The sequence below is a fragment of the Dama dama genome, chromosome 5 (assembly GCF_033118175.1).
Source record: "Dama dama isolate Ldn47 chromosome 5, ASM3311817v1, whole genome shotgun sequence".
In the NCBI taxonomy this organism is placed as follows: domain Eukaryota; kingdom Metazoa; phylum Chordata; class Mammalia; order Artiodactyla; family Cervidae; genus Dama; species Dama dama.
Window position 1 is genome coordinate 126,316,528 of NC_083685.1, and position 15,594 is coordinate 126,332,121.

Genomic DNA, 15,594 nt, shown 5'->3' on the forward strand with positions numbered 1-15,594 from the left:
AGGACTTAAGCTGGACTCTCTCACCCATCTGCTGAATTGCACCGTCTCTCTAGAGCAATTGCGAGGGCCAGACTTCTTATTTCCCAGCAAGCCTAGAGATCCCCCTTCTCAGCTGCCAGCTCAAGAGAGGATGAAATCGAGGGCCCTATTCTGGGGAGAGAACTCTGAAAATCCTGGCCATGTTCCATCCAAAACTTTCATTGAAGGCGGCTTGTGTGTTTTCCCTCCAAGGACAGGAAGGGGTTTATGTCTGATCCCGGAGCCAGCTCTGACATGAGGTGCTTCTTGCATCCTCAGCCAATCCTCTTGGAATGTGACTCTGGGCCTCAGTCCCCTCCTCTCCCTTCCTCCCCGCTCAACTCAAATCCCCTTTAGTCTGTACTCTTGAGGACAGGGCTTCCACAACGCCTTGGTCTTGGGAAGCTCAGGAGATACTGTGGGCTCAGAACTCACAGCCCTGGGCAGAAGGGCGGGCTGGGATGGGTGGAGGAGTCCTCTGGCCCTTGACACTCACTGCCTAGCTTTGCAGTTTCCTCTTAGCCATGGGGCACTAAGAGGCTTAAAGCACCCATCTGAGAAGGCGCTGGGGGGAGGGTGATACAGGGGAAAGATGCTGGCTTAGGACTCAGGCCAGCTGGGCTCTAACACTGACTCCCCAGCAAGGCTTATTTCATTAGGGCTTTTCTGGTCCATGTATCTGGAAAGTCCAAGGGCTGTGCCGACTCTAAACAAAGCAGTTTCTAGGGGTTTAAGCAATTTTATCAGGTCTCAATTCTTCAAGCTTCTCCTTAGACTCATTGTCACGACAGGTTCCTCCACAGCGCGGGCAAGACGGCCACTGGTCATGCAGGCTCTTACCCTCTAGCCTGAACTGAACCAGTTCAGTTCAGTTGCACAGCCGTGTCTGACTCTTTGCGACCCCATGAACCACAGCACGCCAGGCCTCCCCGTCCATCACCAACTCCCAGAGTTTACCCAAACTCATGTCCATTGAGTTGGTGATGCCATCCAACCATCTCATCCTCTGTCATCCCCTTCTCCTCCTGCCTTCAATCTTTCCCAGCATCAGGGTCTTTTCCAGGGAGTCAGTTCTTTGCATGAGGTGGCCAAAGTATTGGAGTTTCAGCTTCAGCATCAGTCCTTCCAATGAACACCCAGGACTGAGCTCCTTGAGGATGGACTGGCTGGATCTCCTTGCAGTCCAAGGGACTCTCAAGAGTCTTCTCCAACACCACAGTTCAAAAGCATCAATTTTTCACTGCTCAGCTTTCTTCACAGTCCAGCTCTCACGTCCATACATGACCACCGGAAAATCTATAGACTTGACTAGAGTGTTACCAATCCCAGTGCAAAGTAGCTTTTTAAAAAAATATTTATTTATTTATTTGACTGTGCCGGGTCTGAGTTGCAGTATGTGGGATCTAGTTCCCTCACCAGAAATCAAACCTGGGCCCCTGCCTTGGGAGTATGGAATCTTAGTCACTGGACCACCAGGGAAATCCCCAAAGTATCTTTTTTTTTTCTTTAAAGAAATTTATGCATTCTATTCAAATTCAATAAAGATAACTTTTAAAAAAATAGTTATAAATGACCTTCCATATCATCTCATACCCCATATACAAACAACGTTGAGCAATGTGAGTAATTCCTGTACATTCTCCCGCCAAATTCGTGTATGATTTCATAGGAATAGCTTTCAATTTGCAAAGTAGAATTCTCAGTTCCTCTACCTCACACCCAGAAAATTCAAATATTAAATTGTGATTGTATTTCTTCCTTTTACATGTCTTTCTGTTTTTTTCTTCCCCTCAAGTTTAAAAACCCTAAACTTTTGTGTGTGTGTGAACTGCTTCTTACTTTATCCAACACTGATTACCAACTTTAAAGAATCCATAAGTCATCAAATTCAGCAACATGCTTAAGATAACTAACAAATACCAATTTTTCCACACCTCTCTATATAGTACTTAAAGATCCTAAACTTTTTCAAAAATTGACTTGATTTTTTAGAGCAGTTTAGGTTCACAGCAAAATGGAGTGGGAAATATAGAGTTCCCATATACCCCTTGCCTTCAACCCCCTTCTATATATATATCCTGCACCTCTGTTACAAGCGATGAACCTGCCAAAGTATCCTTTTTCCAAGAGCATCCATAGGTTTGTTCCAAGCAAGATTCTGATTGGCTGCCTTGAATCACATGACTGTCTTTGAACCAATCTCTTGAACCGGGGGAAAGTGGTATCATGACGTCCCATGTGTGATGTCACATGATTACATCTGTAACCAGGAGGAGGGACCACTCAGGCCACCAGGTCTGAAGCCACCAGCATCACATGTAATACTTGGTGATTTTTCCACAAAGAGCGCCAAGTTGGGGCAGCAGGGTAGGTTAACGAAAATGCTTTCCTAAATGCTCACTGTTTCAGGCACAGTGCTAAGAAGCAGCTTGGACCATCTGTTCCGGGTGACTTTTGCATCCCAGGGCCCTTAGGGAGCATCACAGTTTACCTGCAACAGGTAGAGGCATCCCCTCACACATCTTGGTTCCCTGTTCCGTCTCGAAAACAGGTCTGCTCCTGGTACTCTGAGGCCAGCTCCACTAAGAGACTAGGATTACTTTAAGGTGCTCCCTTGATGGGCATCTTACTGTCTGCTTTAGCAGGCATTCTGCTCCACCTTGGCACTCAGGACACCTTAGTTCCAGGACGCTCTGTGTGTATATGTGTTGTGGGGTGTCGGGGGTTTGGAGCTCCCAGTCTTAACAGACAGGGGAGAGATGGGGCAAGACAGTGGCTTCCGCATCACTGCCGCATCTCCCGGGTCCCCTTTATTTTCTGGAGTCTGCAGCTCCCTGCTCATTATTATTCAGGGCCCAGGCAGAGGCAGCTGCATGGTGGTGGGGGAAGCTGACAGGCAGTGACAGGTAACACCGGCTGCTGGGGCTGGAAGCCGACCAGATCCCAGCAGGGGAGGGAGGAAAAGGCCAGGTGGAGAGAGAGCCAGCTGGGGAGGGGCAGAACCCACCCCCTTCTATGCCCGCGAGCTCTTCTCCTTCTGTCAGCCAGCTCTGCTGTCTCCGTCACTCTGATGTCCTGGACTACCCTGCGATGGCCCTCCTGGGCCTTCCTCCCAGCCCCTCCTGCCAGGCCCCAGTGAGGCATCGGGGAGGCAGGGGGGACAACGTCCAGGGGGAAAGCCTTTGTGCCAGTCATTCCCCTGTTTGCTCTCAGACCTGCGTTTCACCATTCCCCTGCTCTGCTCAGCGTCACCAGGGGGCTGGTCACAGCAGGTGGCTCTAGACTGGATTTAGCTGATGCTATAGACTGCATGTTTGTGCCGCCCCCAAATTTACAGTTGAAACCTATCCCCCCTCCAAGGTGACAGTATTCAGAGGTGAGCCTTTTGAGAGCTGATTAGGGTGGAGCCTTCATGAATGGGATTAGTGCCCTTCTAAAGGAGACCCTGGAGAAATCCATAGCCCCTTCTGCCACATGTGGACAGAGCTGTCTAACCAGAAAATGGGCCTTCACCAGACATCGAAGCAGCCTTGATCTTGGACTTCCCGCCTCCACACTTATGAGAAATAAATATTTGCTGTGTAAGACCCAAGGCTCTGATATTTTTTGTCACAGCAGTCTAAACAGATAAGACAGCCAATGAGGTCCTGGCAAGAAATTGGAAGGCAGGAGGAAGGGAGGGAGAAACCGGGCTATTTCTCCTCCTCCTCGCCTGCACTGTTGTGTCTGCTTGTTACTTTGGCTCTTTTTATTTATTTTGTAAAACTTTTTATTTTGTATTGGGATGTAGCCAATTAACAATGTTGTGATGCTTCAGGAGAACAGGGAAGGACCCAGCCATACATACACGTGTATCCTTCTCCCCCAAACTCCCCTCCCATGCCGGCTGCCATATAACATTGAGCAGAGTTCCCTGTGCTCTATAGGAGGACCTTGTTGGTTATACATCAGCTCTTTTTATTTTTATTTTTTTCCATTTATTTTTACTAGTTGGAGGCTAATTACTTTACAATATTGCAGTGGTTTTTGCCATACATTGACATGAATCAGCCATGGATTTACATGTGTTCCCCATCCTTGCTCTTTTTAGATGAGCCCAGCAGCTTCCACGGGGACACAGCTTTAAGCCCTGTCCCTCCTCCCCGGGGCGTCAGCAGCTTCCTGTTCTTGCTAACTGCTGAGTAGCCTCACCGTCCGCTTTCTGGCTTCTCTGTTCTTCCTTTACCAGTGTAACCATGAAGTGAAGTGAAGTGAAGTCGCTCAGCTGTGCCCGACTCTCTGCGACCCCGTGGACTGTACTCTGCCAAGCTCCTCTGTCCATGGGACTTTCGCAAGAATACTGGTGTGGGCTGCCATTTCCTTCCCCACGTAAGTCCCTCCCTTTTAGCTTCTCAGAGTGGTGTCTGTCTCCTGCTGGGAAATTGATGCTGCCGCCATCTAACTGTGCCTCTGGCAAACTTGGACTCAAACTCCGCTCCGGCCACCAGTAGACTGTGTGAGCATGGGCTAGTCACCGTCCCACTCTGGACTTCGCCTTTGCTGTCTGTAAAAGGGAGAGAGGGGGTCCAGGTAGCAGCCCCTGGGGAACTTGGGACTCTCTGTCAGGTGGATTTGGGGCTTGTCTATATGCTTTTCTGGGATGCATGGCTGTCCTGGGGGTGACTCTCCAACATCACCCAGTGACTTTCCAAAGCTGTCTCTACCTCTACCTGGGAGGAAGTGACAGACCCTCTTGTGGGACTTGGCCTCGAGTCCTGAAGCTTATTCCACATTCTTGCAGGACTCAAAGCAAAACCAGGGTGGTAGGATTACCCCTACTGGGCAGTGCGAACCACGGACGGTTTCCAGAAGGATCTCTCCCCCATAAGGTCAGGGACAGTGGTGGAAGGGCAAGAGTGCACGCTGAGGAAGGCCGGGCAGAGACTCCTGAGGTCCCTTCCCCCAGGAGCCTGCCTCTCACCTGTCCCAGGCCAGACAGCTGTCACTGAGGGGCAGGGGAGGCGGGAGAGAGGAGAGGGCTGGGAGGGATGGAGCGGGGCCGAGACCGGAGCCGAGCTGAAGCCTTGTTTTGGGTTTGAAATGCCCAAGCTGTTAATTTGAGAATAATCAATGCTAATTTGCACATATCTGGTTGCCATAGCAGGTTATCTATTTCCCATCAAGATGCCCCAGAAGTTCTGGCAGCTCTTCTCGGTAGCTGCCCACCCTCCCCACTCCCCCGCTCAGAGATGCTGAGGCCAGCTCAGCCAGAGGAGAGAGCAGCCCCCACCAGTCCTGCCCTCGGGGTCCAGCCCCAGCTGCAGCAGTGGGCTGCAGGAACCCCAGGGCGCAGGAGGGGAGGGGCGGGGGGGGGGTCCTGGGGGCTGGCCAACGGAGCCCGGAGCCCGGGAGGAGGAGAATTAAGCAAAAGTGCAAATTATCCAAACCCGTGATTAACATTTCTTCCAAATCTGCATGAATATTAAAACGCAACCCACCCTGGTCCCCACACAATGAATTCTGCATGAATCTTAAGATAAATCGTTTGGATAACTTAGCAGCAGCTGTACTCCCCTGCTACCAACTGCCTCCCCAAATCATTTCAGGGCTGGTAAAAGGAGGCGAGTAGCGGGGGCTGGGGGCTGGGGGGGCTGGGAGGGAGCAGAAGAGGAGCGAGTCATGGCCGGGGGGGCACCTGTGCTGGCACCAGGGCCGGGCCGAGCATCCGGCTGAGGGTGAGGAGTGGGCTTCTCAAAGCCGGGGGGGCTGGAGGGCCACGTGATGGAGTGACTGTGGAACCTTCCTGAGGATTGCGTCCTCGTGTTTTCGGGAGCTGGGGACCGCTCCCCGGGCATCCTGGGCTGCCCGCTTCATCCTTCCCCTTCTCCTAAGAAGCAAACCAGCCCAGTGAGTCCTCACCTCATGCCCGGTCCTCCTGGAGGCTGGTGGTTCTCAATCAGGGGTGCATTTGACCCCAGGGGGACATTCAGCAATATCTGGAGATATTTTTTAAAGTTTTTTTTTTTTTGTAATGGGGACCATTTTAAAAGTCTCTGTCTGTTACAATATTGCTTCTGGTTTATGCTTTGATTTTTTTGGCCCTGAGGCATGGGGGAATCTTAGCTCCCCAACCAGGGATCGAACCCCCACCCCTTGCATTGGAAGGCAAAGTCTTAACCACTGGACCGCCAGGTAAGGAATGTCCCTGGAGATGTTTTTGATGTTCTTGACTGGGAAGACCGTGCTACTGGCATCAGTCGGTAGAGGCCACAGATGATGCTGAGTATGTAACCCCACACAGGACACCTCTCTCCTCCAGCAGTGAGGAACGATCTGGCCCCAAATGTCGATAGTGTAGAGGCTGACAACCTCCTCCAGGGGCACCCACCTCACCTTGGTGTCTGGGCTTCCCCTTGGAGGCGTTTAGTCTTTCTCCCAACCTACCTGTGAGGTAGGCATGACTTACTCTGGGGCCCTGGGTGGAGAATGGAAGTGGGGCTTTGCATTTTGTAGAGGGACCACATCACTGTCATGACTGCCATTTACTAGACAGGGTATGTAGATGGCATCAGGCTTGTGAGCAGAGTTAAGGGAGCCAACGGGCTTCCCACTTAGCGCTGGTGGCTAAGAACCCGCCTGCCAATGCAGGAGACATAAGAGACGCGGGTTTGATCCCTGGGTGGGGAAGATCCCCTGGATGAAGAAATGGCAACCAACTCCAGTATTCTCGCCTGGGACGTTCCATGGACAGAGGAGCCTGGCGGGCTACAGTCCATGGGGTCACAGAGAGTTGGACATGACTGAGGGACTGACCACACACACACAAGGGAACCAGCGTGGGGTGGGGTAGGATTCAGGGGCCAGCAGGAGTGGGGACACTTTACCATGGGCAGATCCACAGGTGCGTGGGCAAGAGGTGACGTTCTGGGAGCTTGTCAAGCCCCAAGCCACAAAGAAGGGGCCATCCAATGCAAAGGTGGCCCTGGTGGAAAGCGTGCCAGAGCAGCAGCAGACAAGGCGGCAGTGGGTGGGATACACACCCCAACCTCTCTCTCTCTCCGCCCTAGTCTCATGCCGGTGCTTTTGATTGGCCAAACCTAACTAGGAGGCAGGGAACACAAGGTCGCAGCTTGGGGGAGGCGTGGGAGGAACTGGGAGATTGGGACTGATGTACATACACTGCTGCTGCTGCTGCTAAGTCGCTTCAGTCCTGTCCGACTCTGGGCGACCCCATAGACGGCAGCCCACCAGGCTTCTCTGTCCCTGGGATTCTCCAGGCAAGAACACTGGAGTGGGTTGCCGTTTCCTTCTCCAGTATATACACTGCCATGTCTGAAGTAGATGTCTACTGAGGACCTATTTTACGGCACAGGGGCCTCTATTCGGTGCTCTGTCATGACCTAAATGGGAAGAAAATCCAAAGCAGCGGGGATGTGTGCATACATGCGGCTGATTCACTTAACTGCACGGGAGAAGCAAACACAGCATTGTAAAGCAAATATACCCCAATAAAAATGAAAAACACAAAAGCCCCAGCTGATCCAGCCTGTAGGGGCGCAGAAAGAATGGCTTTATGGGGGGTGGCGGGGATGGGGGGTGGGGTGGGGGAAGTGGAAGAGAGTGGGGTGGAGAGCACTCAGCCCCCAGCACCCAGCACTATCCAAACCAAGGGAAGACAGCCAGGGGGCACCCAGGAAAATGCTCCCAGGTGCTCAGGACCCAGAACAGAGCAGTTGAAGAAACTCCGCTCAACAGCTCACATCATAAGCATGGGTGGATCGGTGCAAAACGTTTTTTGGAAAATTCTAGGCTCTTTTCCAGTGGTAGCGCGAGAGTGAAAACGTTATGATCCACCAGGGAGGCTGTCTCCGAGAGAGAGCGTCAGTGAGCCCACGGCACTCTGGGATTCCATTCACAAAAACGCAGCTTCAGCACAAATTTGCAGAAGCAGGTCCATTGCATCAGGGAATTCCACTTATAACTGAGAGTAGAAGGGAGCAAACAGCACCCCGGCATGCCGGGAGGTGGGAGTAGGTTTCCTGGGGAGGACGGGTTGGAGTCTGCAGGACTTACCAGGGATGGGATGTGGGGTGAGGGAGAGAGGCCTCAAGAGTGAATGCTCGGGGCTTCCCTGGTGTCTCAGTGGTAAAGAATCCACCTGCCAATGCAGGAGACACGGGTTTGATTCCTGATCCGGAAAAATGCCACCTGCTGCAGAGCCACGAAGCCCACGAGCTGCAACTACTGAGCCTGCGCTCTGGGGCCCGGGGTCCGCAACTACTGAGCTCACGTGCGGCGACTACTGAAGCCCGTGAGCCTAGATAGAGCCTGTACTCCACAGAAGGGGGACCACCTCGAGAAGCCCACGCATCGCAACTAGAGAGTAGCCCCCCATCCCGGCCACAGCTAGAGAAAAACCAGCGCAGCAGTGAAGACCCAGCCCAGCCGAATAAACAAACAAATGTATACATATTTCAGAAAGAGATACAGACCGTTTAATAGAGAAAAGAGTGAACGCTCAGGTTCTTGGTGTGACCATCAGGTGGACCGAGATGGTGCCCCCGGATACAAGCATAGCTGGGCCGGGGCTGGCCTTCGGGTTCTGTCCAGCTCCTCTGCTCTGGGGGAGACGGCCCCTTCCTGGGCCTGGGGGCAGTGTCTCGGCTGTGGGCAGCTCCCTCCCACTTTCCTAAGGTGTGCCTGGGGTTGCCTTCTCCTCTCTGGCCACAGGGAGGATGGCGGGGTTGGCAGAGGGGCTGGGGTACCTGAGAGGAGTTTGTCCCAGAGAGTGAGCAGGGCCCCCAGGGGTAAGTACAGCAGAGCGGTTGCCTCCTGTTTCCCATTCGAAGCAGCAACCTAACAAGAAATAGACAAACAGGAGCGCTTTCCAGCTCAGCGGGGTGGTGGGGGGAGTGAATTAAAATCCTATTATAAAAACACTGTGGAGGCTGCTGGCAGCCTTGCTGATGCTCGTTTACCCCGATGCACACACACCAAAGCCTTCCTCGCCGGGACGCGGGCCACACAGACGGCCGTGGAAAGAACGCTGGAGCTAAATCAACCTGGTTTCACCACGTGCTGCCTCGGAGCTGTGACCTTGAGCAAAGGGCTGGAGCCTCCTTAGTCTCCCCTGAAGCTCTCCCTCCCTGCAAGGTCTCCTCCGTCCGCCCTCCCCTCTCTCTGCCCTCGTCCACCTGCTCTGCCCCTGCCCCTGAGGACAGCATCTGAGGACCCGGCCCCTGTAACGGGGTGGTCCTAATAGGCACTCAGGGGGCGGGCCAGAGAGGGGAGGACATGTGAGTCCCCCCCTGCCGAGGGATGGTGAGAGGGTGGCCCTTTCAAGGGCCACCTGTGTCTCTGAGTTCTTCCTGTGGCTCCTCAGTGTCCCTCCCATCCGAGGCTCCGGGTGCATCAGCCCCATCTCTTAGGTCCCCCTAGTCTTGTCCCATCTCTGTCTTTCCATCACTGGTCCTTTCATCACTGCTGTGCCAGGAGCTTCCTGCCGGGACCCTGCCAGTCCACACACTATGTGGGACTGGAGTTGCTGTTGGCAGTGACAACTTAAGGAAAACACGGCATGCAGTGGGGTTGTGGGGAGCCCAGGGGACACTCAGGAAGCCTAGAGCTGGGTGGTGTATTGGTCAGGTGCCTAGATGGTCTGGGATTTTTAATCCTGACTCTGCCGTGTGGCAACCAGCTGTGGAGCTGTGGACCACTTGTTCCTCTCTCTGCGTCTTCATTTTTGCCTCCGTAAGATAATGATGGTGATGACGATGATGATATTGACAAAAATAGGATCAAATGAGTAAATCCCTGTAGCGATTTTTTAAAATATTTATTTGTTTATGAATATTATCTTTGGCTGCGCTGGGTCTTTGTTGCGTGCTTGCGCTTTCTTTAGTTGCAGAGAGCAGGGGCTCCTCTCTAGTTGCGGTGCACAGGCTTCTCACTGCAGTTTCTTTCTTGGTGGCAGAGCCTGGGGCTCTAGGCACACAGGCTTCAGTAGATGTGGTGCATGGGCTTAGTTGGTCCACGGCATGTGGGATCTTCCTGAACCAGGGATCGAACCCCTGTCCCGTGCATTGGTGGGTGGATTCTTAACCACTGGACTACCAGGGAAGCGCCCGTGTAGAGTTTTAACATACACTATAAGCCATTAGAAATATTTGAGATTATATGGCCTGTGTTCTCATAAAACGTATCTTCTTCCAGGTCACAGGAAAGGTGTAGTCAGCAATCAGCCTCCCTCTGTCTTTGAATAATGTGATTGTGACACTTTCTGGGCTGGTTAGAAGGATCTTGAAGCCATCTACTCCTGAGAGCTCCAGTGAGGGTGGGGGACTCCAGCCATGGGTATCCCTGGTCCCCAGCTAGACTACGGCTTGCTGAAGAGTGTGTTTTTTGTTTTTTTTTTTAAAGTTACTTATTTGGCTGCACCAGGTCTTAGCTGCCGCACTTGAGATTTTTAGTTGCGGGATGTGAGCTCTTAGTTGTGGCGTATGGGACCTAGTTCCCTGACCAGGGGTCAAATCCAGGCCCCCCTGCATTGAGAGCACGGAGTCATAGCTGCTGGACCACCAGGGAAGTCCTAAAGGGCATGTCTATTCACAGATGTGTATCAAGGGCCTAATATAAGTCAGGGACCTTGCAGAGCCTTGGAGATTCTGTGTTAGATTCACAGGACTCTCCTGTCTCGCGTCATTCAATGAGGATCAGAAAAAACCGCTGAGCCTTAGTGAACCAGGTTTACAACACCCACGCAGGACAGAAGGCAGGTGTCAACGGCTCTTGGGTTCTTGGTTGCTGGGAAGAATTTGGAAGGGACGTTGAGAAATAGCTATGTTCTAAAGATGTCACATGACACATCCATTTCCTTTCATTGGACTTGGCTTCCGAGGAGAGGGCTAGTGTGACTCTAGACAGAAGCCATCCCTTTCTCTAGAGAGGGTTCGTGAATTTTTTTCCTTTTGGCCATGCTGCATGGCATGTGTGATCTTAGTTCCCTAACCCATGCTCCCTGCAGCGGAGTCTTAAACACTGGACCAGCAGGCTGTCCTGGATCCATGAATTTTAACTACTGACACCATCACCCCACCACCACCATCGTCACCACCAGCGCTGCCATAATCACCGTGACCGTGACCACCATCCCTACCACCACTGCCACCAGGACTATCTCAACAACAAAAATAAAACAGCTCTTCCCACTTTGGTGTCTTCTTTCCAGGGCAGACGAGGGCCCAGCCAGGTCCTGGTAGCCTTCTATCTTTGGTTCTTTGTTCTTCGGTCAAGAAATTGGTTCCCCTCTTGTCCCCAGGAGGAGAGTAAAGGGCAAGTGTGCTCCAGACCAAATTCTGAAGTGAAGCATCCAGATAAGAGGTCAGGCTGCGAGAGTGGGTCCTAACTTCAATGACATGTGTCCTTATAAGAGGAAGACAGAAGGAGATTTGAGACTCAGTTCCCTGGGGGCTCAGATTGTAAAGAATCTGCCTGCAATGCAGGAGACAGGGGTTTGATCCCTGGGTCAGAAAGATCCCCTGGAGAAGGGAATGGCTACCCACTCCAGTATTCTTGCCTCGAGAATTCCAAGGACAGAGGAGACTGGTGAGCTATGTATAGTCCATGGGGCTACAAAGAGTCGGCCACAACTGGGTGACTAACACACACAGGAGGGAGGCCATGTGAAGGCAGGGGCAGAGATGGGAGGAGTGCAGCCAGAAGCCAAGGATGGCTGGAGCCCCCCAGAAGCTGCAAGAGGCAAGGAAGGACTCTTCCCTAGAGACATCATACAGAGCGTGGACCTGACACCTGGACTTCAGACTCTAACCTGCCCAACTGGGAGAGCATCTGGTCAAGCTGCCTGAAGCCACTGACTATGCAGAGATTTGTTACAGCAGCCCCAGAAAACTAATTCAGGGGGCGAAGGCCAAGGCGCATAAGCTTTCTTTTCGAGATAACGAAAAGGTTCTCAAATTGATTGTGGTGATGGCTACCCAACTCAGTGTAAGTACGGGAAGTCTTTGAATTATACACTTTATTATTGTTATTATTAAATTTTAATTTATTTATGGCTGTGCCGGGTCTTCATTGCTGCTGGGGGCCTTCTCTAGTTGCAGCAAATGGGGGCTACTCTCCAGTTGCGGTGCGAGGCCTTCTCTTGTTGTGGCGCTCAGGCTGCAGGGAGCAGGCTTCAATAGTTGTGGGACACAAGCTTCATTGGCTCTTGGCACGTGAAGTCTTCCTGGATCAGGGATCGAACACGTGTCCCCTGCATTTGCAGGCAGACTCCTAACTACTGGACCACCAGGAAAGTCTCTGAACTATATACTTTAAATGGGTGAATTACAGTGCCTTCCAGGTCTACTGTATTTTTCTACTTCTCTATATATTCATTCTGTTAATTTTTGAGAGTTTGATATTGAGACCCCAACTAAAAAACTTCATTTATCTACTTAAATAATCGCAATATATAGTGAAACTATATGTAACCTTGTTCTGTACTTTCCAAGTCTCCCATAAATGTGTTATCATACTTTCATAATTGGAAAAATAAAAATTAAAAAGTAAACAGGTGAATTATATGGTATGTGAATGACATCTCAATAAAACCATTAGGAAAAGAAAGTGGTCAGGGGGTTTGCTTCTCTTTCAGCAAGACAGTGGCAGAGGCAGAACCAGAAGACAGAGCATTTTCCTTCTGAGCCCTGGGCCGTCCACACTGGCCAGCCACTTTCTCTGGACAGCTTTATTTTCCGCTGATCTGTGGTGGTTTCCAGGCCCCTAGTCTCCTGGGCCATCAGAGCGCCATTAGGAGGCCGTGTGTGTTCAGACATTAGAAGCCCTAGTCTTCCTCCTTTCTCATGCATATCAGCATGCAGTCCCACTTTTGTTTTGCTGTTGTTGTTCAGTTGCTAAGTCGAGTCCGACTTTTTGTGACCCCATGTACTCCAGCACACCAGGCTTCTCTGTCCTTCACTATCTCCCAGAGTTTGCTCAAACTCATGTCCACTGAGTCAGTGATGCCATCCAACCATCTCATCCTCTGTCACCCCCTTCTCCTTCTGTCCGCAGTCTTTCCCAGCATCAGGGTCTTTTCTATTGAGTTGACTCTTTGCATCAGGAGGCCAAAGTATTGGAGCTTCAGCTTCAGCATTGGCTCTTCTAATGAATATTCAGGGTTGATTTCATTTAGGATGGACTGGTTTGATCTGCTTGCTGTTCAAGGGACTCTCAAAAGTCTTCTCTAGCACCACAGTTCAAAAGCATCAATTCTTTGGCCCTCAGCCTTCTTTATGGTCCAGCTTTCACATCTGTACATGACTACTGGAAAAATCATAGCTTTGACTAGATGGACCTTTGTTGGCAAAATGATGTCTCTGCTTGTGAGCATGCTGTGTAAGTTTGTCATAGCTTTTTTCCAAGGAGCAAGCGTCTTTTAATTTCATGGCCGCAGACCCCGTCCACAGTGATTTTGGAGCTTTCCCCCACCCCTTTGGTTTTACGCCCTGCCTTTTCTCCCCACCACCTCCTTTTGTGTACCAGCTTCAGCCTCCCTTTCCGTCACCTCCTCCAAGCTGTAAACCTCCAGGGGTGGAATCCATTTCCAATACCTCAGATGTCTGGGGAATTGAAAGCACGGCAAAATATTTCCTAGATCTAAATTACACAGACCCCGGAAGGCTGAACTTGCAGTATAATCCAGGTTATGAATTGTAAATCAGACGCCATGCAAAGTACTTGCAGAAATTCAATAAAGCTCCTGCTCCCAGCGCAGCCAAGCCCGGCCTAGGAAAGCAGGAGGAGTCAGCTGGGGCTAGAACGAAGGAAAGGAAGGTTGTAATGGGAGGGAGGGCAGAGGGGCCAGGGCTGGCCCTGGCATTCCTTGACCAAGACTCTCGTGGCCAGGAGCTGCCCGGCTTCCTGTTGTCAGGGTCAAGAGGTCTCTGTGGTCTTTGGATGACACGCCCTCTAAGATTTAAACCAACCTTGCAAATAAGAATGCTATATTTACCAGCCTGCCCGAGGGAGGCTTTTCATTTGGCATAAAATGTCAGGTTGCCTGTAATGCAGGTTGTTTCCAGGTGCTTCTGCGGGTCCGTAGGGGGCGACAGTCGCTGATGTGTGTATAGTCTATGTAGTTCATATCAGTGCCCTGATTGATATAAAATTCATTTCCCTTTTTTAAAAAGTAAATTTATTTATTTATTTTTGGCTGTACTGGGTCTTTGTTGCTATGCAGGCTTTTCTCCAGTTGCGGCAAGTGGGGGCTACTTTCTCGTTGTGGTGCACAAGCCTCTCATCGCGGTGGCCTCTTTTGTTGCAGAGCATGGGCTCTAGGGCCCGCGGCCTTCATTCAGTAGTTGCAACTCCCGGGCTCGGGAGCACAGACTCAGTAGTTGTGATGCATGGGTTTAGCTGCTCCTCAGCATATGGAATCTTCCCGGATCAGGGATCGAACCCGTGTCTCCTGCATTGGCAGGCAGATTCTTTACCACTGAGCCCCCAGGGAAACCCTAAAATTTATTTTCATCTCTGTTACTCTGGGGATCCATGGGTGTAGCCACCCCTTAGAATGGTGAAGGTCATGCACTGTTCATAGCCAAGAGGTTTTGTTTTAATTTATTTTATGCATTTGGCTGTGATGGCTCTTGGTTGCAGCTCATGGAGGCTTTTCTTGTTGCAGAGCATGGCCTTGAATGCATGAGCTTCAGTAGCTGCAGCACGTGGGCGTCCATGCTCCACAGCATGTGGAATCTTAGTTCCCTGACCAGGTATCGAACCCACGTTCCCTGTACTGGAAGGCAGATTCTTAACCACTGGACCACCAGGGAATGTCCCTTCAAGAGTTCTGTGTAGAAGGGAAGTTGATGGGCAAACGACACAACTCTGTGGCTGGAAGTGGGGGGCATATGGAGGGCTGGAAGAGCTTTTATGTTGCAAGGACTCTAAGAGAGAGGCCTCAGGGAGAAACTGGGGGAGGTAGTTCCTTCCGACCCAGCTGCCAGGGCTGGAGGTACACTGAGGCTCAGCAGTGGTTCTGGGTTTGGGGAGGGCCATTTTGTGTATAGTTACATCTCTGGGGCACTCATTAGTTACAGAAGCCCAGGATCAGCTTCTTTCAGTGATCTTCATCTCTTCCTCGGTCTTCTGGCCATTAAACAGTCTCCCCCCGCCCCCCCTGCAATTGTCCCACTCACTCAAGGATTAAAGGAAAATAAGAAGCTGGTGGAGACCAGGCTCCTCTGCTCAAACCTGGCTTTGCAGTGCTCCACCGCATTTGCATAGATGACCCTTGTGGGTGACCACGAATTCATTTCACATCCACAGAGGCCTGCCTGCTAGGCACTGTACCATCTGCCAGGGATATCGGGATAAAATGAGGTCCTTCCTTGAGCAGGTCTGATGGGGATGAGTTGAGTCCTTTATCCATTCCTCCCAGAAATGCTCAGAGGGCCCGCATCCTGGGCACACACTGTATTGGTTTCTGGGCACAGTGGGTGCTGCCCCTGCTCCCAGCAGGTCTACGGAGTTGGTATAATAAAGAAAGCTTCAACTGCATGTGTTGGGAGGGGAGATGTTAACCTGGGGCTTGAGGAG

At 51.4% G+C, this 15,594-nt stretch overlaps 1 long non-coding RNA gene across 1 annotated transcript in view; it reads left to right on the forward strand.

Moving 5' to 3' along the window:
* The first annotated feature begins 4,253 nt into the window (after positions 1-4,253).
* LOC133056180 (uncharacterized) overlaps positions 4,254-15,594 on the forward strand; it is a 28,561-nt gene continuing 17,220 nt past the window's right edge. Inside the window, exon 1 of the long non-coding RNA XR_009692753.1 lies at positions 4,254-4,386. This is a non-coding gene — a long non-coding RNA (uncharacterized LOC133056180). The remainder of the gene's footprint in view (positions 4,387-15,594) is intronic.